Source organism: Taeniopygia guttata, chromosome Z (genome assembly GCF_048771995.1).
Source record: "Taeniopygia guttata chromosome Z, bTaeGut7.mat, whole genome shotgun sequence".
Classification (NCBI taxonomy): Eukaryota; Metazoa; Chordata; class Aves; order Passeriformes; family Estrildidae; genus Taeniopygia; species Taeniopygia guttata.
In genome coordinates this window covers 40,659,504-40,685,309 of record NC_133063.1, presented here as the reverse complement: position 1 = coordinate 40,685,309, position 25,806 = coordinate 40,659,504, and the positions used below count along the sequence as shown (strand labels likewise).

Below are 25,806 nucleotides of genomic sequence, written 5' to 3'. Positions count from 1 at the left end.
GTCCTTTAATATTTTCAGGGTTAGGACGGTCACCACTTCTCTGGGCAGCCAGGCCCTCACCACCCTCAGCATATATAGATTTTTCCTTATATCTTGTCTAAATCTGCCCCCTTTCATTATAAGGCCATTATTACTTTTCTATCACAAGTTTGCTAAAAAGTTTGTCCCCATTTTTCCCTTTTCCAGGTGATGTCCAGCTTCTCACCCACCAGCACCCTCAAGTCCTTCTCCTTAGGGCTGCTCTCACTCTGTTGTTCATCCCCAGCCCAGAGGGATCTCAGGGGCTGCCCTGGCCGACGTGCAGCACCAGCACCTGGCTTTGCTGAATACCCTGATGTTTCTATGGCCCCACTTCTCAAATTTTTGCAGATCCCTCTGGATGGCATTCCATCCCTCACGTGCATCACAGAATCACAGAATCCCAGGATGGGTGCCTATTGGAAGGGACCTCAAATCTCATCCAGTCCCACCCCTTCATGGGCAGGGACACCTTCCCTTGAAGCAATCCCAGGTTGCTCCAAGCCCTTGGACATTTCCAGGGATGAGGGAATACAAAACAGCTCTGGGGGAAGGGGGGAAAAAATAAAAAAAAAATAAAAAATAAGAAGAAAAACCCAAACAAACAAACAAACAAACAAAAAAGAGGGTTAGGTGTCAATTACACCACTGAATCTGGTGTCATCTGATTGTTTTACTGACCCTTGAAAATTTCAGACTGTGTCCCACATCTTTTTCCTTTGCCCCAGTCACAGTTTCTTTTTGGTACTCCTGTGTGCAATTCCCCTATTATCAAGATTACAAACTCTGTCAAGAAGGGACCTTTGGGACTATCCATCTATCTGAATAATTTTGTCATCTACAATCCAGTCCTGCTTGTAGCTTGCACCAGCTGTATTTATTTAAGATTACCTTTTATAAACTCTTTAATAAAAACCCTCTGCAGTGTCAAAGAGTATTTTTGCACTGTAAAAATGATCCCTGGTGGGATTATAATTTATATTTTAAAATTGAAACCCATTGTCTGAGTCATAAATTTTTTTTACTATGAAAATCTGTGCAGGTTTTGTGATTGCAGATGTTATTCTTCACTGCACATTTTGTTCCCTTTTAAATCTCAAAATACTTTATTTAAAAAAAGCAAAAATGTAGTTATAATATGGTTATATTCAGAGAAATGTCCAAAAGTCTTAACACCTACAGATAGTAGTTTACTGAGTTTGTTAAAATGAAAGGAAAGGGAGAAAGAAAAGCCAACCCACAAGTTTATCTTAGATAAAATTGACAAGGTCACTAGAAACATGGACTGATTTCCCAACTCAGCCACATTTCCCTTCTGTTACCTGAGATAATTCACAGTGCTGTTGGTCAAGGCAGCAGTTAAAGCATTTTTGCATACATTCTCAGGGTCCACAGACGCTAACAGAACTTAAACAAGCACTCACCCACTTCCTGAGATATAAGCTGCTTCCTGAGTCTGGAAGTATCTTAGCTCCTTATCTCAACCAGGAATGTGATAACATCAGTTCCTCTTATTCTTTATTTTTCTTATTTCTCTGTATTGTAAAACCCTTGGCGAAGGCCATTTCTTAAACACAGTTGCACAACACCCAAAATACTGGGACCTATAATATCAGCAGTATATCCAGGATAATTCACAATATTTTGGAGAGACATGGTAAAGAGGGATGTGATGATTGCATGTAAAAAAGTAATATGTTGGCATAATTGATACAGAGGGAGATTCCTACTGAAATGGGAACAGGGATTTGGGGAGCAGACAAGAAAACAAAGCTGTGTCCCATGAAAGCATCAGAGAGGAAAAGGAAGGCAGGCAGGGAGGAAGGCAGGCAGGAAGGCAGGGAGGGAGGGAGGAAGTGAGGCAGGGAGGAAGGCAGGCAGGGAGGAAGGGAGGCAGGCAGGCAGGGAGGAAGGCAGGCAGGGAGGAAGGGAGGCAGGCAGGCAGGGAGGAAGGCAGGCAGGGAGGAAGGGAGGCAGGCAGGCAGGGAGGAAGGCAGGCAGGGAGGAAGGGAGGCAGGCAGGCAGGGAGGAAGGCAAGCAGGGAGGCAGGGAGGGAGGGTGTTTTACAGAGCGGTAATAAATATAGGTACAGACACTCTTGTAAAGCACAGCAGTGAGAGAATGGAACAGCACCCATATCAAGAAAAAGCAATCAATTCTGTAGTGTTCTTTTTGCCCATGATTAAATTGTATACTTCCCTTGCTAGTGCAATGTAACACATTAAGCTCTGTTCATCAAAATCAGCTTCCAGCCATATCTTCCATGGTGCCCCCAGCCTCATGCCCCTTATCTCCACCACTCTTTTCTTTCCACCTCCATCCCACTTACTGCTCTGCAGATTTGTGCTGGAGCCTCAGACTCAGCCATAACCCCTCTGTCAATAACAAGGGATGGCATCAGTGTGCATGAGACTACTGTGATAGTAACAGAGGGAGTACATGCAAGAGTGCAGAACAACTGACTTTACAGATGGGTTTTTACATTAATTGAGAGATAGCACTTGGCAAAAATGTCCAACCTCCCAGCAACTTCTCAGTATCATCCCATAAGGCAGAATCAAAACTTGGTCAGGGCCTCAAAAGGGATTTTTCTACCTTCAAGGTCACAAGAAAGACACCATACAAAGGCTATGAAAGGTTTCTAAATTTAAAGCAGACCCACTTATCATGGTAGGCAATTGAAACTGTTTATCCACTTTGAACAGATAGAATTACCTAATCCTTCTATGATTAGAGTCTAGTGAATTTAAGTTAATTCTGTTTCTGCAGGCGCTGCTACCTTTGATGGAAGCAGCTCATCTCAGGGAATGGCCTGCTGGTGTGATGGTGAAACAAATAGTTTTGTCCTTTTGAGCTAAGGAAAAAAATTTGCTATTGATTTTGGCTTAAGAGTGCTAAGTGCTTTCTGTACGATTCTCATCATGGCTTGAGAGCTGTTATTTTGGGCATTAACCTCACATACCTTGATGTGGAAGACTGCTGCAACACAGGGCCCTGCAGAAATCTTCTGAGGGGATCCTTAGGCCTCTCCTGGTTTTGGTTTTCCAGCTGGGAAAAGAGGGCTGAAATATCCTCTCTACTGCCACATTGTTCAATATGCTTGACAACCTGCACATATTGATTATTTTGGGAGAAAAGTCAAAAAAAACAGAGGACCCCTGATGTTTTTCTACCTAAGCCTGGGGGTCATTTATCAAGAAAGACCAAAAAAAACTATTTAAACTCCCACTTAAAACCTACAGCCTTTCAGGTCTTTCAGGCTGGTTACAAAGGCAGAGAATTGCTTTTTAAATCAGTGTGGAGTTGAAAAGGACAGAGGCAGCAAGTCTGACAAAGCTCTGCAGGCTGGCAAGGCTTGTACAGCAGTGCTAAAATGAGCAGATCTGTGGGGCATGATCAGAAGCGCAGGCAGGGGAGGTAGAAAAGCAGCGGAGGAATTAACTGTGATGGTGCAGCACACTTTGAAGATCAACCTCATAAAAGCCAGGCTTTAAAATGGTCCTTCCACTCAAATAGATGCCCTGCACTTTGCAGCAAGAGTCCTTGAACCAGTAATAAATCTCCATCCCTTGAGGCCATCCAAGGCACAATATTTGCTGGGATTTTTTTCCATATCAGCCTTCTGCATAACCAGAACAAAATCAGTTAGGTTTCCACTTTTAGCTGAGTGTAAAATAAAATATTCCTCTTGTAGTTATTAGTTACATTGAATATGAGATACAGGGAAGTCCTTTGTAGTGAAGAGCAGCTCTATATAAGGATATTATGGAAAATCCTGAGACCAAATCTAAAAATTAGAAGTAGAGCAAGTGAAAAAACTCTCCCCCCCCCTCCAAAAAAAAAAAAGTCCTGAATTGTAGGCTTTAAAAAGATTCACTTGCTTGAGAAGTTTCCAAGAAAACCCAAAAGGAAAATTATCTCAGGTTGACATTTCAAACCAAAATGATGATTTATAAAAATGTGGAGGACTTTTACTGAGAAGAAAAAAATGGCAGTTTAGGTTGTACTGTAACACAATATTTCACCTCATTTTGAAATGAACACTCAAAATTGTTTTGTTCTGGTGAATTTCTCACTGGCAAAGTTTTGTGTATGCATGGATGTAGAGCTGACCTACTCTTGCCAAAAATTAGGCTTGACAAAACTGTATTTCTTGGCAGGGGTTCTTTCTTCCTGAAATTTCAATAAGCCTTAACTTTAAGAAATAGATATGTTTAAACAGAAGGGAGATGAGAAAACCAAGAGATTCTGGGCTAGACACTGGGATAGCAGAGATGCTGGGTCAGCTGGAGAGCAAAGTAAAAAAATCCATCATCAGAGAGGCTCACTGCTGAAAAGAGTCATTGATGAATTGTGCGTCAGTATCTTCAGCTATGAACCTTGGTCACGTGTGAATGCCTGGGTGTAGGAGGGTTGTGAGTGAAGGATTGTTCATGGTGGCACAATAAAATAATGGTTTTGGAGAATTTTTACCCCAGAGCACAAGCAGGCACAGTTATGACAAAACTTCATAACAAAAGGTTATTATTTTCCCTGTGCACAGCTACAAGTGCTTTCCCGCCTACCAAGACAAATGCCATGGTAAGAAAAGAACTTTGTTTTGTCTAGAAAGTGGCAAGTGCTGCCTACAGGACTGCTCTGGCCAGAGACTTCCACCTATGGTGAGACAGGATTGCTGCAGCTGCATTGTCAGGCTGATAATGTCACATGGAGGCACAGGGCTCACCATACAATCCAACAAATAGTCAACTGAGAGCCTGTTCACCACACTTGGCCCCAAATCAGTCATCCAGCCATGATCCAACCAGTGCTGGCTGAGGCTGTCAGAGGTGTCACAACTGTCAATTTATAACTGGAGGGGCCACTTTAACATCAAACATCAAACTGTTCCTGCTGCCTACCCCTAGGCACCAATCCTTGGAGTACTGAAGAAGCTTCTGCTGGAGTCTACCACTTTTTCCTATTGATGAAACTTATCTTGTGATGTAGGTGTCTCAAATGTAAAAGTCATCCTGGCTGGCACCCTACTCACTGGAAGTACTCCAAAGGGCAATTACTTCTAATTTTTAATATGATGATTCAGAAGCTCACACCGTTGACTCCAGGATAAAATGAATCAAAGACGAACAACTCAGATGCAGACAACCACCTTTTAGTCTTGATTTGTTTGTGAATTGGAAGAGGTATTTTGTACCCAACAGGTTACATTCTATTATGAAGATCTCACATTTGGCAAAGGGAAAATCAGCATCTTGTTGCCATACAATATATTGAAGATCACTAAAAGCTTCAGGAACTTAAGGGGACAACACGAGGTGCTTTGTCAGAGTGAAGATAATGCCTTTAGATGTGTCTGTATGTGTATTTTGTGTAAAAAGTGCTCAGAATTCTGGTGACTTCATGGGAAGGATCCTACTCCTCCTGCACTTTGGGAGACAGAGTGACAATTGCAGCCCCATGGTCTGCTCTTGCTCAGAGGAACAAGTGCCAGTGCTATAGGGTATTGCATGGCCTAATGAGAGCAGGAGAAAATATAATCAAGATTGTTCCACAGATGCCTCTGGCTTTGTAGGGGATATTTCTGTGAGGCGCATCAGACAATCACATGTTGCCTGTGCACTGAGCTGGCAGGACAGGAGTTACCCGCTTTTGGGGCTGATGAGAATTCAAGACCCTTTTTGACTTTGTAATAGGAACGAGATGAGCACATGGATGAGGGGATGACATTGCTTTAGCATGTTCAGCTGTATTCAGCAATACAGCAGGGGAATTGAAGTAGAGGGAGACTCATTGTAGACTTTTCTACAGTATCTAACCCTGCTACAGCCTACTTCAAAATCATCCCCTCTCCTTTGCTTTTCATGTTCTAAAATAAACAATACAATCATAGAATCAAAGCATCTCAATCTGTATAGGAACCATAAGGTCATCAAGTACAACTCCTTGCAGAACTAGCAAAACAAAAACACATTTCTAAGAGCATCTTCCAGATACTTATTGAACTCTGACAGGCTAGATTCCTATGTGGTTGATGGATTTTGATTAACTTTATAGCATGATATCCATTCCTTAAGCTGCTTTAGGTACCACACTGAAGAAAATTAGCAGAATTCATATTTCCTAATTTTTAAATTTTGAGTGTTTTCCCCACCCAGTAATTCCTGCAGAGACAAGGTTTGCCATATGCTCACCATGTTTACAAAGTTTACCATTTCTTTTTTTTTTATTTTCTTTTTTTTTTTTTTTTTTTTTGGAGGGTGGGGGGTAAATGAAATAGGAGTTTAGAAGTCTAATTTTCACCTACCTTTCTCTCATTACAGTTCTGACACTTAAGCTATATATTTTTTTCCTAAGGTATTTCCTTCAGCTAGCAAAGTATTCAGGTGTGTATTCATCAGGAACAATCACAGGGACTGCCTACACAGATACCACATCTACCTCACACTGAAAGCACCTTGAGCCATAATGTTCCTTGTTACTGGGAGGCCTGAGCCTGGGAATGGTTTGGGTTGGAAGGGACCTTAAAGACCATCTCATTCCAACCTGCCATGGGCAGGAACACCTTCTGCTAGACTTCTTTTTTTAAAACTGCTAAGGCACTTGCTCTGCTGGTTAGGATGTTATTATTCACTCTGAGGCTACAAGTGATGTCTTCTGCTGATCTTCTTTCACTAAACTATGTCTCAGCCAAGAATCATAAGATTGTGCAAGTAAAAAGGGAGGAAACTGCTATGGAACTATATAAACACCTATTTAAAAATGAAATTGTTGAAATAACAAAAATACAGTAACTGAGTTCAGTTCTAGCAGTGTGTACATATCTCTACTGGTATCAATGAAACTGAGGCTATTAACACCAGCAGAACATGTGATCCATAGCTATAAATTCTGGTCACACCACAACAGTTCCGAGAGGCAAATGTTTGTTTTTTTTTTTTAATTTGGTACAAGAATATGTTGTATCTACTTACATGTCCAATTCAAAATACAAGATAGCCTTATCCATGTTATGCAAGCTTATAAGGCATCCACAGAATATTCAACTATATAATTCACCAAAATAAAATAAAAAATAGTTCTCAAACAAACAGGTGCGCAATACTCAAAAACAACCCAACAGATTAATTTGCTAAGATTGCATTTCTTTGCAACTTTCTTGACCTTTACAGTAAAGCCTAATTCCAATTAGTTCAGTTATAAAGTCCATAACTCTTGTAGGTACTGCAGCGTGCAACACATTATCATTTTACAATGTTCTCCCTGATTTACAGCACAAAACATGCACTCCTTGTGGGAATTTGTTGGCAGGCATTTAGGGCAGCTGGAAGTGATCATGAAGTGCAATTACTGTCTGTGCATATCCACATCTGGAAAACAGTTCTTTGCAGATTTTAAAATAGCCCTAATGAAGAATGGAACCTTGTTCTTGAATCGATGGAAAGGGTGAAGGGGTCTCAATGCCAAATTTGTAAGGGAGCTAGAATAAAAAGGACACACTGTACAGAAATTGAAATAATTAATGGAAAATTAATTATTGTCAGAAATTATTGTCATCATTCTTCATGGAAGGAAGAAATATCATCCGTGGGCAGGGGTGACGGGAAGTTCTCCATAACATAAAATATCTAACATTAGCCATGTAAGATTTATGATGATACCAGTGATGATACCGGCTGGTGATAATATCCCTAACACATTATCTCACCATGTCTGGTGGACAGGAAAACATCAGTTGATGTGAGACATGCAGAGAGGTTTATTGAGAGCAGTCTAGGGGCAAAATGGAGGGAACCCAAAAAATACAAGCACTATCTTTAAGAGGTTAACTTGATGGGTTCCGTGTGATGACAGTGGCTGAACCACATGCTGGATCTAGCACTCTTCTTGCTTTGGACAATCTCCTCAAGTAAAGTGAGCAGTATTTTTTTCTACATCCCTGTGATCTTGGCCACCTTGGCCACATTTGTAGTTGATTCAGGATGGCAGTGAGCTGAGGATGGTGACTCTGTGACATGCTGCAGGATCTGTTAGTGAATGTGCCCCAGAGCCCTTGCCTGGAAATGTCCCCAGTTCAGCCACACTTTGCCCTGGTGTTCTCCCAGTGTTGAGATCTTTCAACTTGAACTCAAAGCAACGCTTTGAGGATTGCTTTGATGCTGCTGCTCCTCAGCACCTCCAAAAATTGTCCAAATAAAATGTAAAGAATGCAAAGCAGAACACAGAGTAATTAAGACACACTTAAAAGTATTCCAAAATCTCTTTAAAATTGCTTCAATTTTTTTATCATGGGTTATGCAACTGTAAAAACTTTCACTCCTCTCTAAAACAAGTGTTCTCTTTTTCTCCTTTATGCAATAAATACTCAGGTTTTAATCCTTCCCCATGTGTTCATTGGGATAAAGATACAATCAGCCTCTTCTCACAGGCCATTAAGGACTGAGTGAAATGGCCTCAAGCTACACCAGGGGTGGTTCAGGTTGGACATAAGGCAGAATTTCTTCACTGAAAGGGTTGTCAGGCATTGGAAGGGAATGCCCAGGGAGATGGTGGAGTCACCACCCCTGGAGGTGCCCAAGAACTGACTGGATGTGGCCCTCTGCTTTGGTCTGGTTGACAAGGTGGGGATCAGTCAAAGGCTGAACTTGAAGATTTTGGAAGTCCTTTCCAGCTTCAGTGATTCTCTTCTTACTACTTGGACACAGATCTCAGAGCAGCATGCTCTTCCCACAGTATTGCATGCAAGAAATCATCCCACCTGCTGAAATCTGCCACAAACATTCTCTGCCTCCTCCTTCCCCATGTTTAGTTATTGATGCTGCTAAATAGCTTCTGCTTTCTGTCCTGCAGGGAGGTGCAGGTGCTTTTGTTGAAGATGTACAATTTGCAATATTTATTTTGACCCATTCCAGTTAAAATAATCCTTAAAGTGCATGTGGGTACTTCAGGCTCCTCCCTTTCTTCTTCTCAGATGACCTGTCTAAATCACTGAGTTTCATTAATTCCCACCAAAGGTGAGTCATGTCCTGTGTGAGCATTTCTACATTTAGAATATTAATTATTTTTAACAGGTCTAAGCTAAACTACAAAAATAGTTAGCACAAATATAAACAGACCTCTATCAACATAAAAGACCATGAGACAGGTTTTTGCAACCCAGCTAAGAGGTTTTCTTTACATTTTCTTTTCCTTGAGTGACAAAAAAAAAAAAAAAAAAAAAAAAAAAAACCAAAACAACAAAAAAACACTAAAATAACAAAAGCTTTGAGAGAGGTAGCAAAACCAGTGAAGGCTAGCAAGACCAGAACAGCTGAGGTGGGAATAGTGGATTTCTTGTGTCTTGAACTAACCCTGCTACCTGCACAGGAGTATCCATGCATATCCACAGCCAACATGCTGCCCAGAGCAAGGAATGACCCCGGATTTCCTCACCGGCTGCAACCTCCAGCTGGCTTTTCTGCACAGTGGGGGAAAAAGAAAAAGTATAAGCTGTTTCTCCAACAAGTCGTGAATTTATTCATCACCTCAGTGCTCCCCAGGCATGGGCAGGACCTTGCCTGTAAAGCAGAGCACGTTTTGGCAGCACTCAAGGGTGGGTGTTTCTGCCAGAGCGGCTCTCCAAATACTCTTTGTACAGCCAGATTTCATCAGAACAAAGCCAACACTAATGCAAGGCTAGGTCTCTCTAATGATGTTTTATTATGAGTAAACACTGGGCTAAGCACAGCTGTATTAAGTGGATTTTGGATTCTTTAGTTGTAAAGACCCCTTGGGAGCATCTGTCCCTACATTAACATCACGGCAAGTATGGGTTTTCATCCAGTAATTCCTGCAGCAAGCCAATAATTTTTGTTAAAAATTTGAGGATCTCAGGAAAGGCTTTGAGGGTTTTGCAATGCTCCTGAAGCTATCTATTGTCTTGGGAATCTCTGCCTCATTATCACCCATCTAGCTTCCTTCATGTTGCACATACAGGGCACTCTCACCCTTTCTGGGGGACCCAGGAGGGAGAACAACTAGAATGTCTATCCATGGCCTGCCTGTTGTGGATACAGTCTGCTCTCAAGTACATCTTAGACAAAGGAGCATTATTATTATTATTATTATTATTATTATTATTGTTGTTGTTAATAATAATAATAATAATAATAATAATAATAATAATAATAATAATAATAATAATAATAGTAGTAGCAGCAGTAGTATTACTATTTATCAAAGTAAGACATTAGTAGTACATTAGATGCACAAATTAAAACCAAAATCCTTGCAGGATTCAAAATTAAAAAAAAAAAAAACCACAGGAAATGGTGAGTAAAGTAGTAATGGCAAATGTTTTATGAATGCATTTCCTCTGCAAGTGTCTTTGCACTGTGGTGTCCAGGGCAGGGAACGGAGCTGGGGAAGGGGCTGAAGCCCCAGGAGGGGCTGAGGGAGCTGGAAAGGGGCTCAGCCTGGAGAAAAGGAGGCTCTGGGGGGATCTTGTTTCTCTGCACATCTCCCTGCCAGGAGGGGACAGCCAGAGGGGTCAGGCTCTGCTCCCAGGGAACAGGGACAGGAGGAGGGAAATGGTCTCCAGTTGCATGAAAGTAAGATAATATTAAATATTAGGGGGAAATTCTTCACAGAAAGGGCTGCCCAGCTGTGGTCTGCCCCCATCCTTGGAGGGATTTAAAAGCTGTCTGGATGTGGCACTTGGGAACAAGGGTAACTGGTAAACAAGGTGGCGGTGCTAGGCAAACAGTGACCTTAGAGGGCTTTTCCAACTTTAACAATCCTATGATTATAAAACTGATGCTTTCATGAAAAATAATTTTTAATTAACAGTAGTTTCTTCCCCACAGAGATGCTTTTTAAAATGTATTGTATACTAGAAGCACTACTACAAGACAAATATTTTTTACTAATGGAAGATTGTCATGAAGGTCTCAGAGGTGTATTTTACTGCCTGCCATCCCATTCTCACCTGAAAGCTGGACTCACCAGCAAGACTAAGCCTCCCTTAACACTTTACTGTCTGAGTTGACTTCCCTTTAATAAGAAGAGAAATCATGATATATTACAGAAGGTTTAGAAGTAAACTCCAATCTTTCTGAGGCACAATATTCAAAATATTTTGGGGGCTGAATTAATTTAAAATTATATATTAGATGGAAAATCATAATAAAATTGAAATCCTGACGCAGTGGCCCCACCCCCAAAAATTATCCAGGAAGAAATTTCTGCCCAGAGTTATTTTTCCCACTTCTCAGAAGGAAAGAAAAGCATAAGGAAAGTAGACGCATTTTCCAATAGATACAAACTAAGCTTGTGACAAGATATAAACTCAACATCAACACATCATTCCTAGCACTACAGAGATTTCTCTCTGCTGGAAGCAGGAGTACAATTACACATAAGCCTCCAGACAGCTGGCCTGCAGTAGGACTTTTTCAACACTTTGAATTTGGGATGGATGAGAAAAAGAAAAAGCAGCTAGGCCACAAACCTGGTGGGAGAAGTTTTGCCTATGGGAGATGATGACTATTCAAACCACAGCTTGCATGAAATGCCATAGCACCTTAGTCAAACGGGGTTTAAAACAAAATTGTTCCTCAGCCATGTTTGGTCTGGTCCACAGTTCAAAATATTTCAGTTCAGAACAAGGAAAATAAAAAGCACTATTTATTTTTTCCCATTTAAAAGAAAACAAGCAAATAATATTTATTTTCTCAAAGTCCTCTCTTTTCCAAAGCCAGCATTCAGTGCAATTTGCATTCTCTATCTTTATATTCCAGACAAAGATCATCAGGCATACACAGGTTAAAAAAACGTTTGCCTGATGGAATCCCTCATGTCTTTGATCCTACATAATTGTCTCACACATGCTTACCCTGTCCTCTCCCATCCCATAGTTTATCCTTGCACTGACAGAGAAAGACTCACGCTAACAAAGACAGCTTGACAAATGTTTGGGGATAAATTCATTTACTGTATCGAATACTTTGCCTGCTTGTACAGAAGGTGTAAACAGTAATAAATTGGCAGTCATGAAATTAATGATGACTGTAAATTATTGAGGTACTTAACTTCTTCTGCCAAGCATCTCCTGAACAATAAATAAGAGGAAAATGTATTTAGAGATAAGGAAGACCTCATAAATATAGTAAATTAAATTGTGGAGCTCAGGGAAGTCTGGAACAAATATATCAGTAGGTCCATGTGATAAGCAGTAGCTGATAAGAGATGTACTCCCAGTTTTTTCTGGGGGTCCCCAGTTCACAGTGACCAGCACTATTTCTTATGAGTCACAGATCAGAGCTGGGTGGGAAACACAGTGAAAGTATCCAAACACCTAAAGAAAAACAACATGGTGTATTATCTTGTTCTAGGTGCTTGGCAGGATCTAGTGTGGTGTATGAACGGCTCAGGGGTAGCAATCAAAGGGGAGTCATCCAGTGTCACAGATACAAGCTGTCCTGCAGGGGGTGAGTCTCTTCTAGTGATAAGAATAATACCCAGCCCTCTGCAATTCCAAAGGCACCTCGGGAATTGGGAGGAAGGTCCCTGCTGGTACCCACATCCTGCAAATGGACAAAATAAGACCCTAAGTCCTATTTCCATTTCAACAAATTTCTAGTTGCTCCAACTCTTGAGTCAGGGCTGTGTTCTCCTAAGACAAAGAGAAAGAATGACAGACTTAATTGTAATTCCCCTCATATATCAAAAATCTTTTTTCAGTGGAAATGACTACTTCCACTTTGGAGTCCTTTCACCCTTGTCCCTGCATCTGTCATCCCTAAGGACCAAATCCTTCTCTGCCTCTTTGTGGAAGGAGAGCTGGACACAGGCAGTTTTGACAGCCTGCGGAAAGCAGACCCTTGTGGAAGGAAACTCATTTTCCTGCAGCCTTGAGTTTCTTCTTTTTCCTTCCATGAAGGGATGGAAGAGTGATGTCAAGGGAGTTTGGATCCTGCCCTTCAAGCACTGTGAATCAGTCAAGGGGTCCAGCCAAAGCTGCACAACTTTCCCCAAATGCTGCCCCTTCTTAATTCTGCTTCCCAAGTCATTTGCTTACAGTATCTCTGGCTGCCTTCTGCTCACCTGCCACTCAATCAGAGAGAAATGTCAAATGTCTCTGCCATCAGCCATGCCAGGCATGCTATAAAAAGCAGCTGTCTTCCTGACAAACTGTGCTCTCTGAAAGTCCTGTCTTCAACTTTTCTGTCATTTGCAGTCTTCCTTTAATTTTATTTTTAACACTCTGTTGGTCTGTCTCCCTGGGATCACTCTGCAGCAAGGGCATCCCTGAGGAGCACATCCATCTCCACTACACCCTGCAGGAACAAAGACACTTGGAAATACCAGAATCCCAGTGCTCCCAGGGATAAACTGAGCAGTACAACCATCCCATCGTCTGTTTAAGCCCTCCTGGGAGGGAGATGCTCACAGGGGGACTCTGCAGTGACAAGTCCCATCACCACCACATTCCATACACTCCAGGCATGGCCCAAGGCACCCCTACACCCTGCTCATCCTCTTGGGCACTCACACCACAAACAGGTAGCACAAGTCAGAGACAGTTTGGAGTTGCTCACAGTGACTTTGGGGGCCATCTTTAAGGAGGGCTGAACAGGGTTTACCTGGGCGTGATTATCTAACCTGGTACCTGCACTGCAGCCCTCTCCTGCACATGGGCGTGTTCCTCATTTGATGCTGAGGCTAGTGGGCAGTCACACACTGGGGTTGAAAAACTGAGAGCAACAAAAAGCTGTTGACTTTCTGTGAGAAAATAGCATATTCTGTGCTCCTGTCCAGAGAAGTAGCATTGCAGGGATTTATAACACACCCGCCTATTTCCAAAATTACTTGGTTGAAAAAGGGTTTCTTTATGGGAAAAGGGTAGTGTTCCTCCTTCTTTTCCCACTGTAAAAGGTTTCCATCTGGAAATACTTAGAATTTCATCTCCTTAAGTGTGAAAGGACACAGACAGATCTCACCCTGCCTACTAACACCCCCCACCTGAATACTGACAATGCACAAGCTCTCCTAGTTCCAGATCTTTCTGGAATTAACACTCTCCAAGCTGCCTCTTAATGAACTATTTGGAGCTCAGGTAGGAAAGAAAAGTGGGCGCTTTGTGCCTGAGTTACTTCAGGATCTCAGCCCAATTCTTCACTTTTCTTCCTGTAATCACCCAGCCCCATTTTTATCCACACACAATCATCACCACTGAGTCCACTTGTGGTGTCTCCTGCAACAAATATGGCATTTTACCATCCCTTGTAAAACTTGCTTGTCTTGAACTTAGTTTTTGATTCTGAAAAGGGACTTTTTCAGAGAAAATGACAACTACCTTGTTTGTGTGACCACTCATCTGTGTTGCTGAACAAGAAAGGTATTTTTAGCCTGGCTGTCAGCCTCACAAATAGTCCAGAATTAAGATTTTTTTTTCTCCTGTCTCACGCGTTGCCACCAATAAAAATTTTGTAACCAGAAATTCTCCCTGAGAGTGAAGTGTTAGCCACGAGAGAATCCAGCCATTATTCCCAGGGACACATCAGCTCTGCAAAACACAGAAATCCTGACTTTGTTTGTGCAAAGGAAGATATGGCTGAAATACAAAACCATGTATATAACACACAGAAGAAACAGGGCTTGCAGCAAAAAAGGGGTTGCTTTTAATTCTTCCAATACAGGATTAACTCTGTCAAATTTTCAGTGTTTATCCATGTAGCAAATGTATTGCAACTTCACGGTGGACCCAAATGAAAATACTTGATGATGGAATTTATTTTAAACCCTGTTGAGGCAAGTCCATGCATGGGTGACATGCTCTGAGAGGATATCTTTCTGACATGGCTTATGAAAAGTGGAGTCAAGACAATTTACTATATACTGAGAATTTGGTGTGCCAGACAGTTGATTTCAGCTTGTCTTGCCATGTGCCTTCATCTACACTCTCTTCTTCTCTGTTAACTCATGTAATCACTTGCTGAGCCTTCATTACAAATTAAATTGACTCAGGTAATAATAGATATTGCAATATGGAGGCAAAATTAGTCTCATTCAGAACTGAGGCCCTGCCCAAAAGCCTGAGAAAGCTCAGTTCAGCAAAGTCTGTGAGCAGATGCTTCAATTCATCCCTATTAAAAACAACACATTAGTGCTTTCCTAAAAAATTTACAGATTTGGGACTCCTGCCTGATTTGTAAGTGGTGAGTGGCTTTGATTTCTGTGTGCCAAAGGAGTTGGAAAGAAATGTAATTTTTATATTGAGAGTATTTCCACCAACAAAAGATGAGTGGTTCTAAGTAGGCCCTTTTTATCCTGTGTATTTAAATTAGATTAAATAAGATTATGGTATTATTAGCATAATTAGGATTATTATTAGGATATTACTATTCACAGCACTTTTACTATCATTCTACAATAAGGACAGCGCATATATTAAAATGACTGAACATCAATATGTAAGCTCCTAATAATCCAATGGTATCAATGAGTTCATCTTTTAGATTCAATTGCAAAAGTTGTCATTTGCTGGTGATTATCCAATTGTTCATTAGAAGAGATTCTCTGAGACTCAGCAGCTCTCTAATGATGATGCGTAGTCGTTACATTTCAGTCAACTTATTCTTGGTGTAGCCACTGGATAACATTTAGCTGTTGCTATTTCATTGATATAATTGCCATGTAGCAATGCCATCATGACCCAGGCCATCACATCAGAGATTTGTCTTGTTACACAGTTTTAACCACACCAGAGAGATGGGCTAATGCTCAAACTGTGATTTTTGGGGCATTTTGTGGATGCTGCATGAAGTTGAGATGATCACTGGTGGAGGATTGTATTGCTTATTCCCCTGACTCAGGGCTGAACAGTTGTTATACACATTCAAACTGTGATACCACTTTGAGCAATGTCTGTCAGCCAAAGCCCCCTGTCATCAGCTAAGTTTTGGCTAGAATTTGGATGCAGAGGTCAGGTTGGCAAGGACACTCCTAGGAGAAGGATTTCAGTATATATCTTATATGGAGCACTTGCCTCTGTGCATTGCTGAACAGGGATGGTTTTAAACATTGCCAAATTCTTTGCTGAATAGGCGTTAGCTAAGTAAGAATTAGTGCAGATAGACAAGGTTAGTGGTGGACCTAAGGGACAAAGAAATGCACAACCTTCTCCTTCTTAAACCCCCTGAGCTGCTTCAGAACCATTCCTTGACATGACTTTTTTTTTCCATTTATCCTACAGGAGTGCTCAGGGCACGACAATTTAAGCCATAAAATACATCCCACTTCATACTCTCCAGGCACACACTGATGGTGTCCATCCTGTCTTTGCAATACTTTTATTGCTTATTCTGTCTTTGGAAAGAAACAAGCAATCCAGTTTTGGGGGGAAGTGAGACATCTGTTTAGTCTCCATGCATGGCAGCAGGTGGCAGACAGGGAACATCATCATGAGGGTGTCTGTGTGTTGCCATTTACAGGCAGCCCCATCACCACTTTCAATGTTCTCCCTGGAATTGGTAGCACCCCTTTTGGGACTGGCCACAAGATATCCCCAATACTGAGATGTTTTCAAAAGAAATACCAATGGCACCTGCCATTCCATGACAGCAGGATGAGCAGCCTCAGCTGTTGTGGATGGATAACGCATGCCTGCACAGATCTTTTTCCTCTACTTCAACTCCTTTGGTTCAGCCATGGGTCTTATTTGGGCAGGCAAGAAGCTCTGGTGACCTTCTTAAGGCCTTTCCTGTCTCCCATGAGCTGTGGAGAGGGAGAACTTCTGCACTGAGGTTCCAGTCCCAATGCAATTCTCCTAAGAAGCTGCCATTTCTCTGGAAGCATGATGAAACTCTGTGTGACTTTATGACTTGTGCATGAAAGAGTGTTTTGCGTCAGAAAGGCTCAACTCTGACTTAACACATGAGAAAATGATTAGGGAGACAGGGGAAGCCAAATGTCTCAACAATAAAGATGAAAAACTGTGGGATATGGGTAATTCCAGTAGCTTGATGTTACAAAATTACAGAATTACAAAAATAGTAGCTATGTACCCCAGCCCACAGTGGTTCTCTCAAACTGGCTACAGTCACATCAGTGGCAAGAAAGTTGTTGCATGTGTCTGGGAAAAAAACCCGATAAAGAAATGCAAGAGATATCACAAGAAGGCCTCTACTCACCCATGTGCCTCTCCCAGGGGATGCATGTGAGCTATTTGTGCTGATAAGGATGAGACTGCCTTGCTGGGACAATACTCTGGCAAGAAGGAAAAGATCCAAGTCGCTGGCTGCACAAGACCACAGTTATCTTCAGGACTGATGTCATTGTCTTAGAGGAGTGATAATGGCCTGCCATGGCTCATCTGCTCCCCGCTGGGAAGAAACAGTTGTCAGTGAGAAATGACCAAGAGAAATGCTTAAATGCTGAGCATGCCACTGCAGAATGAGGTGACACCTACGTAGGAACAGATTTATGTAGTCAAAGAGTCTGGATTCCCATCACTAGGCTGTCAGGCAAGCAAAGACCAGTGCCAAGAATAGAGGATAACTGAGATTGTGTCCAAGCTATGAAGCTGAACCCAATCCAAGATGCCCTACGGCTGTTTTAACTAACTAGGAAAACTTAAACATTCCCCCACAGTCAGACTCAGTCTTTTGCACTCATGATACCTCAACAGTTCTTGCCATGATACAGGCTGTCAAGAAACAAATCCATGGTATCTGCAAGGAAGTTTTTGAGCCAATCAGTAATCCTTTGTATCCATGCCTTCAAACTCAGCAAGAATGTGGGGTGGGAATACATTGTTATATGCACATTCCAGCTGCAAAATATTAAAATCTTCTGCAGACATCATGACCTAACTCACAATTTTGGCAGCTACCACTCTCACAGGGATCATCTGCTTATGACACATCCCTTACTTCATTTAGGAGACATGTTTTCAAATAATTGTCATCCTCTGCACCTGATATTTTTCTTACAGGGATGAGACAACTGCAGCATCTTGGTGGGGTGGGACTCTGACCCCTTGTGTGCCACTGTCATACAGTGCACATCCTTGAGCAGAGACAGTTCCTCTTTCAGCAGCTGTGAGGAGAGAGAGCTGAGAACATTTGAAGACCTGGATACTGCCTTAAGGGGCATTTTTAGCCATTTTTGGCTAGGTTCTGATAATGTTGGTGTTGATTAGTGGGTTTTTTCTCTATTACCTAGAATTACAATGTCAAAAGCAAAAACTGGGGAGGACTGAGAAGACCACAGTCATTTACAAAAACAGAAATCCAGAAATGTTTCTATCTATCATATTATTAAAGGATGTTAGTCCAGGATGATTGCCACAAAAATTACCAGAGGGCTGGAGCACCTCCCTTAGGAAGACAGGTTGAGAGAGTTGGGCTTGTTTAGCCTGAAGTAAAGGATACCTTAAGGAGCTCCAGGAGAGCTGCAGAGGGACTGGGGACAAGGCATGGAGGGACAGGACACAGGGAATGGCTTCCACTGCCAGAGGGCAGGGACAGATGGGATATTGGGAAGGAATTGCTGGCTGGGAGGGTGGGCTGGCCCTGGCACAGGGTGCCCAGAGAAGCTGTGGCTGCCCCTGTATTCAAGGTCAGGCTAGACAGGTCTTGGAGCACTCTAGGATAGTGGAAGGTGTCCCTGCCCATGACAGAGACTTTGGAACAAGATTATCCTTAAGTTCTCTCCCAACCCAAAACATTCTGTGATGCTATGCTAAGCCACTGGGGTCATTCCCCACAAACCACCCCTGCACAGTTTCACCTGAAGGTGTCTAGCTGCTTCCTGGGAGCCTACAAATTTCTGTCAGAATAACCTTGGATAGGCTGAGACAATCCATTGTAGACACCAAAATGAGAAAGCCATTTCTTCAGTAAACTGAGAAAAAAATTATTCCCAACAAAAAATAAACCACAAAAAAACCCCACCAAGTTCCATCTTACATATGCACAAACAGACTTGTTTGTGCTAACAAGTCTAGTTTCATGCATCTCCCAGTCAAAAGTGATGTATATATAACAGCTATCACATGTAGGAATTAGAAAAACCCTGACATCCTGTTCTTTCTGCTCCTTTCCCCTCTCCAGTATTCAAAATACTTCAGCTCCTAAAAACACTCACCTTCATATCCCACTCCCCTTCATGTCAGCACCAACCAAGTTGCCCTCTTCCTTACCTTCTTTAAGTGTTCAAATGTAATTTTAAAGAACACATCATTTAACTTTCATTTTATTGAGATTCAGCATGCCCATAAATCAGAGCTGAAGGGGAATTGGAGAGGGTCTCAGCTAATCAAAGCTCCAATCTCTGAAATGTTTAAATATAAATCAAAATAGTTGAAGGCTCTCCAAAGCTTCAATTTTCTTTGAAAGCCTTAGTTCTTATTTTCCCTGTGCTTAGCTCTCAATTATATCCTCATACCTTGAAGATATTTTCTAAGTATTTTTAAGTCATTTTCTTCAAGACATTGAACTCCCTGGTTCAAGAATTATATTAAATTTTGACCTGTGAGTGAGCTGCTATGCTACCAAGTAGGACTACTTTGTCCAAATTAAGGTTTTAGGGTTCAGCTCCTAAGTTGAAGTTTACGAATGACTTTAAGGCTAAAAATGTTCCTGGGATCTATTGAAAACATGATTTTGATCATCCATTCCATGCTGCAGTCAGAACTACATGCTCCATATGTCACAAATGATAAAATGTTTCTGCCTCCCTCTTTTGCATCAGAAGTCTGGAAGTCTGCTAAATTAATCTGCTTACATATCTTTATCACATCTTATAGTTCTGGAATGGAATATGGGTTAGGAAAGTTAAGAATATAAGCTTATTTCTCTCTCTTCCTCTGTCCTCCCTTCCTGTTAGTTATTGAGAGAAAGGAAAAAAATTACATATTGTAAAAGCTATTTTAATCCTTGGGTTTAATCATTCAAGTATGTGAGTTTACCAAAAGAGTTCTCACTCAGATACAGATCCTTTCATTCATCCCAATATGTGGGGTATCAGCACGTCACATAAGTGTGTTTCATTTTGCTAAAATATGAAATATGAAAAATGTCTTTCAGAAAACTCTCTTATTAGAAGAAAGAATGGGAAATGTGGGGCACAGGAATATTTGGACACTCTTCTGGGTATCTGGTGCACATGCATAAACATCCACAGAGGAATGAGCTTCTGGGCAAAAGTGCAGTAACTGTTAACAGAAGGTGTATTTTTGTATTTACAATAGATACACAAAGGTTATGCAGTTATGCAAATCAGGATTTAAGAATATGTCTTGAAACATACAATTTTGATACTTCTCCCACCTAGGACAATTCTTCAGTTATTGGGTGGCCTCTTCAGATCTCCTTTAGAGATCTCTGAGTTAGATCAGAAGAACTTCAATAAAAACACAGATATATGCAAGGGTTGGAAGATTGTTGGGCAAAATTTTCCACACAACACACATTTTTGCTTACTTTAATTGCTAAACAGTTTTCTTAAGACTAAATGGAATTTTAGAACCAGAGTGGTTTCAGCTGTTTCGTACAACAAGAAATTTTAGGGGATTTTAATCATAGAGAGTGTGCACTGTCTGTCAACAAAATATCTGACGGATCTTCATCTGCATGTGTGGAAGGCTGACTGCTAACTCTGCTTTGCTTTCATATTAAATATATAGTCAAAATGAAAGTCCAGGACACTATCCCATTGGAGGGGCTAGTGATCCCTGAAAGGAACAAAATCTGTGTGGGAAAGGAGAAGGGAGGAAAAAATAGGGAAAGAGAAAGAGAGAAATATTTAATTCCCATATCTATTAATATAATAGAATATGAGGCCTGACCTCATAGGTAGCTCTCACTTTTCTCTTTCTACAGAAGGAAAGTTGCAAAATGTTTAATTTCTCAGCAGCTGTCTTCATTCTGTTTGGGAACAACCTCATAGAAATAATGAAAAACCTGTTTCCTGAAAAATTAAGTGTTTTGTATCACAGTCTCTTGGGGTTTTGCATTATTGCCATCTAACACAAAACTAGAAAAATCATAACAAGGAATAATCAAATAAATTAGCAAAGACTTCTTAGAACCTTTCTCCAGTGCCCTTCTGGGAGAAAACCTCATTAATATTAAGTAAGTTTTGCAAAGTTAGTGCTTGAGCAAAAACACTTCCACAGGTGAGGCATCATTCAGCTAGACTTTTCTAAACAGACTGAAATGCAAAGGAGAAAGAAAATGCATTTTCTAAACAGTTGTCACAAAATATGTACACAGACAATGTGTACATAAGCAAAAAAGTGTTCCTTGAAAACATGGTAGGAAACAGTTGTCCACATTTACAATAATTAGGTACACAGACAAGCAATATAGAAGAAAAAAAAATATTGCCAAAAAAAAGCAGAATTTTAAAATATTACCCTCATCCACATTAAAATTTCCAAGGCTGCATTCAGTCTGGAAGGGAGGACATCTATGCACACAGGATATTAGGTCCCAGGATGTCCACCATGGCAAAAGGAAGGAGAGGGGAGAAACTTTTGTCATGACACCCACTGAGTTTCTGAGCAGAGAGATGTGAATCAGGACCTGAGGTGTAGGGAATTGCGCTTGATGACTCTGTTTCTACTGCTCCAGTTTTCTCCAGGCTGCAGAAAGTTGTGCCCATCCTAAACCAAACCAGCAAGGAGCCATTTGAAATCCCTTTGGAAAACCGAGTGCTGAGGGAAAGGCAGCAAAAATGTTGTCCTTTAATTCAGTAAGGAGGAAAAGTCTTTTTTTTTCTTTCATGTTGTGAGCCTAGCTGACAACTAACTAGACTGCAGGTGTCACTTGTCAGTGTGCAAATATTGTAATATATTAGTAATATAAATATTACTAATGAATGACAGGTATCAAGACTGTAATTTTCTCAGGACTTTGTAGGATCTAGGTAAGCCACAAATCAGACATGGATGTGCTGACAGACAGACAATACAGACCATTGTATTGCACTTACACAAGGACCTGTGGCATGGGAATATATTAATTTTTAATGGAAAATGTTATTCTTTATGGTCAGCTCTTTCAGCAGCATAATTTATCAAGACTGACATCAACCAGATACATTAAAGATTGATGTTAAAGTGAGAGGGGGAAGGGCACATCTAATATTTACAAATGACACAGCTTTTAAAACACCACTACTTAGAATCAAGTGCAATTACAGTGTATTTAAATGAGTATTAAACTATTTGTATTGCCAGTTTGCAAATTCAGCATCTTGAGAAGCCCAAATGGATTTTCATGTAATTATTGTCATTAACTCAAAGACGTAAATGCTCAGCAAAGAGTCTGCTCTAAAAAAGAAGGGGAAAAAAAAAAAGGCAAGAGCATAAATGTATAATTAAATGGCATCTTCATGCTTAATTTGTCACATCATCTTCTAAAATACACACCTCATAACTGCTGTGTACCTTGGTGACATAGCCCAAGCTTCCTTTCTGCATAGCATTAGCATCAGGGTAAGCTATATTTGGGGTCTCAGAAGTTTCTCTTAGGAAGGTGACATTGAGAAATTTTCTTTCCCTGAAGCTTATTTAGTTGCTTTTCATGCTAGAAGAGCCTTGTCTGCCTTTTTCTACAAGTATAAGGAATAAAATCTTTGCCAAACATTCTTACTCTCATGACTGCTATGCCATCCCTACTAGAAATCAGTTATTGTGTGTTCCATATCAAATCTCAACCAAAATGGCCCATAGTTATAAAATCATAGAATGACAGAACAGCTTGGAAAATAACTTAAAACTCATCCTATTTCATCCCTTGCAATGGTCAGAGACACCTTCCACTATCCCAGGTTGCTCCAGGCCCTGTCCAGCCTGGCCTTGGACACTTCCAGGGATCCAGGGGCAGCCACAGCTGCTCTGGGTAACCTGTGCCAGGGCCTCCGCACCCTCAATAGGAAGAAAGAGTTTCTTTATAATAAATGAGGTCATCCAGGTCTTTACTTCTTGTAAATTTGAATATGCTTTGGCAAGGTGAGTTTTAGAAGCTGACAGTAGAGACTAGGAATAGCTGGAAATTCCAGGCTGAAAAGTGGTGCTTCTGTGTTTGACACCATCAACACATGGCCTCAGTGAGCCCTTCACTCTCCATGATCCATTAGCAAAATGGGCATGGAGTCCTTATGTTTGCAGAAAGTCCTCATCATCCTTCAGTGACAGTTGATATGAAAGCTCAAATCACGGATCCAGAGTAGCACATGACACATTTATACCTTCAACCTACCCCTTAGAAATCATGAGCCCATGAATGACATGGGAATGTCCTTAAGGCTAGCTGGCTTGTACAACAGGATAATTTAGAGGGATATAGGGAGAGCAGGGGTTTTTGGCATTGGCTGAAATAGAAAAAGCAAGACAAAAGAAAACAAAGACTATGTTAGCCTAGCTTTAATGAGGATGCAATTATGGGCAGAAAAGTCTATCAGGAATTTGGTCTCTATGTAACAAAGCTCTGCCTCAAGGCAGACATTGAATAGTTACAAACAATATGACTTTCAGAGTGCTCATCAGCCCTGAGAGATGGACTTGTTTGAACCTGATGAAGTTCAACAAGGCCATGTGCAAGGTTCTGCACCTGGTTTGGGGCAATCCAAAACACAAACACAGGCTGGAAAGAGGATGGATTGAGGGAATTTTGGAGATGAAGGACTTGGGAGTGTTGATGGATGAGAAGCTCAATACGATCCATCAATTGCACTGGCAGTCCATAAACAACATGAGAGAGGGAGATGGAGAATGGCTTTGGAAAGTGCATGGAGTGGTGGTAGAAGGGGAAATGACAAAGGGAAACATTGTCAGGGGACAGGATTAGATTGATTTTATGATATTAGGAAGAAATTCTTCCCTGTGAGGGTGGTGAGACCCTGGCACAGGTTACCCAGAGCAGCCTTGGCTACCCCTGGATCCCTGATAGTGTCCAAGGCCAAGCAGGACAGGGGTAGGAGCACCTTGGAATAGTAGAAGGTGTCCCTGCCCATGGCAGACAGCTTGGCACTGAATGACCTTTAAAGACCCCTTCCCCTTTTAAGATCCCTACCAGCCCAAATAATTCCATGACTCTATCATATTATCATTCATCTCTCTTTTAGAGATTGCCAATATTTTCTCAATATAAAAATAATTATTATTTCTTGTTAAGTAATGGTGACTTTAGAAAATAGTCTGATCAAGGAACTGCTTTCACCAGGCTTTCACTCATAATCCCAGTTCTTGCCCTGTTTTCTGACAAGGAATATAGGTCCTTGTTCCACCTAGATGTAGTACCTGCTCTCAAACTGATGCATGAACTTCTTTTCAACTGCTACAAGAGCAATTTCAAACTTAGAAATGTCCGTGTCTAGCACAGGGCTTTGCTTTATAAAAATTCCTTTGTTAATGAAATTGGAAAAGTTCAGAGGAGGAATTTTCCACGAGTAGTTCCTCATATAAGCACTACTTAAAAGTTCCTTCTCTCAAATTTGCTTTGACAGCTGCTTGGGAAATAATGATAATAATGATAATGATAATGATAATAATAATAATAATAATAATCTTAGCCTTATTTCTATATCAATAGAGTGAAAATCTGCAGGTTAAGGCACTGGAACCCAAGTTTCTGGGTCTTCATCCACATGCAACCTTTTGGCTGGAGCAAACCCACACAGATAGGGAACAAGATCGACGCTGGTGGTCAGCTACTGGAGACCACCACTTTCACAGGACACTGAGGAAACTCTAATGATGCCATTAGCCAAAGGGAAACACAACTTTGTGTATATTTCCTAAACCCTTCAAAAGCCTTTTTTCTTTTCTTACTGCCATCCACAAACTGATTCCACCTGCTGCCTTTTAGAGACATTTCCATTTCAGGGAAAGGGGGCTGGAACTTCAGGATGTGTTTCTACAGCACCCTGTGAAATGGTGATGGGATCTCCAGGGATTTCTGAAGTACACATAATTAATCTGACAGACTACTCCATGGAGGGGCTGTCAATCAAGAGTGAGCTATTCACACCCCTCTGTCAGGCTTCCATCACTCCATGGAGCTGTTGCCAGGTCTACAGCAGCTAGAGCAGAGGGGAGAGGAAACAGCCATGGCCATCTGGTGCAGCCTGGGCCAGCTCCCTGTACAGGCTAAAGAGGCAGTTCCCCCGGACAGGTTATTGCTGCAGGAGGAGAGGAGGAAAATGAGAGTCAGGAAATAAAAGCTGATATTACTCTGCAGATTGTGCACCTTTGAACATTTCAGTGACAATCCACGTTGTAGTTCCTACCTGCATCTCCCACGTTTCCCAGAGCTTTTCCACCCCAGCTCTCCTGCCCTGCCTTTGTCACTCTCTTTAAATGAGTGGCCTGAGACAAACACTCACCCAGATTTAGAGGAGCTTAGGGATAGATGAAACTGATACTTTGATTTTTGATTCAGAGCCTGAAGCCATTGAGGACATACAGTGAAGGTCCAGAGCTGTGGGTACCTACATCTCTCCCTGCTGCCGTGAACTGCCCCACCGAATTGTTGTGTAAAATCAATCATGAACCACAAAAACAGGCAATGTGTGAAAAGAAATAAGACCAGAAGTTAATGAAAGGTTGAGTGCACAGACAGCACAAGAAAATATAGGTGAGGAAGCCTGAGGAATAGCCCTGTGCACCACTGTGTCCATCAAAAAAACTGTGCTTATTGAACCAGCAATGTTCAAACTGGATAATGAAAAACTGTGAATCATGCAAAAAGCCCAGTGCTCATTTCACTGCCCTGCAGTTGTAACACAAAGGCTTTCCATAGC

General features: G+C 41.3%; 1 protein-coding gene across 1 annotated transcript in view; it reads left to right on the top strand.

The window, feature by feature from the left end:
• The window catches only part of LOC121468089 (urea transporter 2), a 293,033-nt gene that overhangs the window by 221,886 nt on the left and 45,341 nt on the right, over positions 1 to 25,806 (top strand). The window lies entirely within an intron of this gene.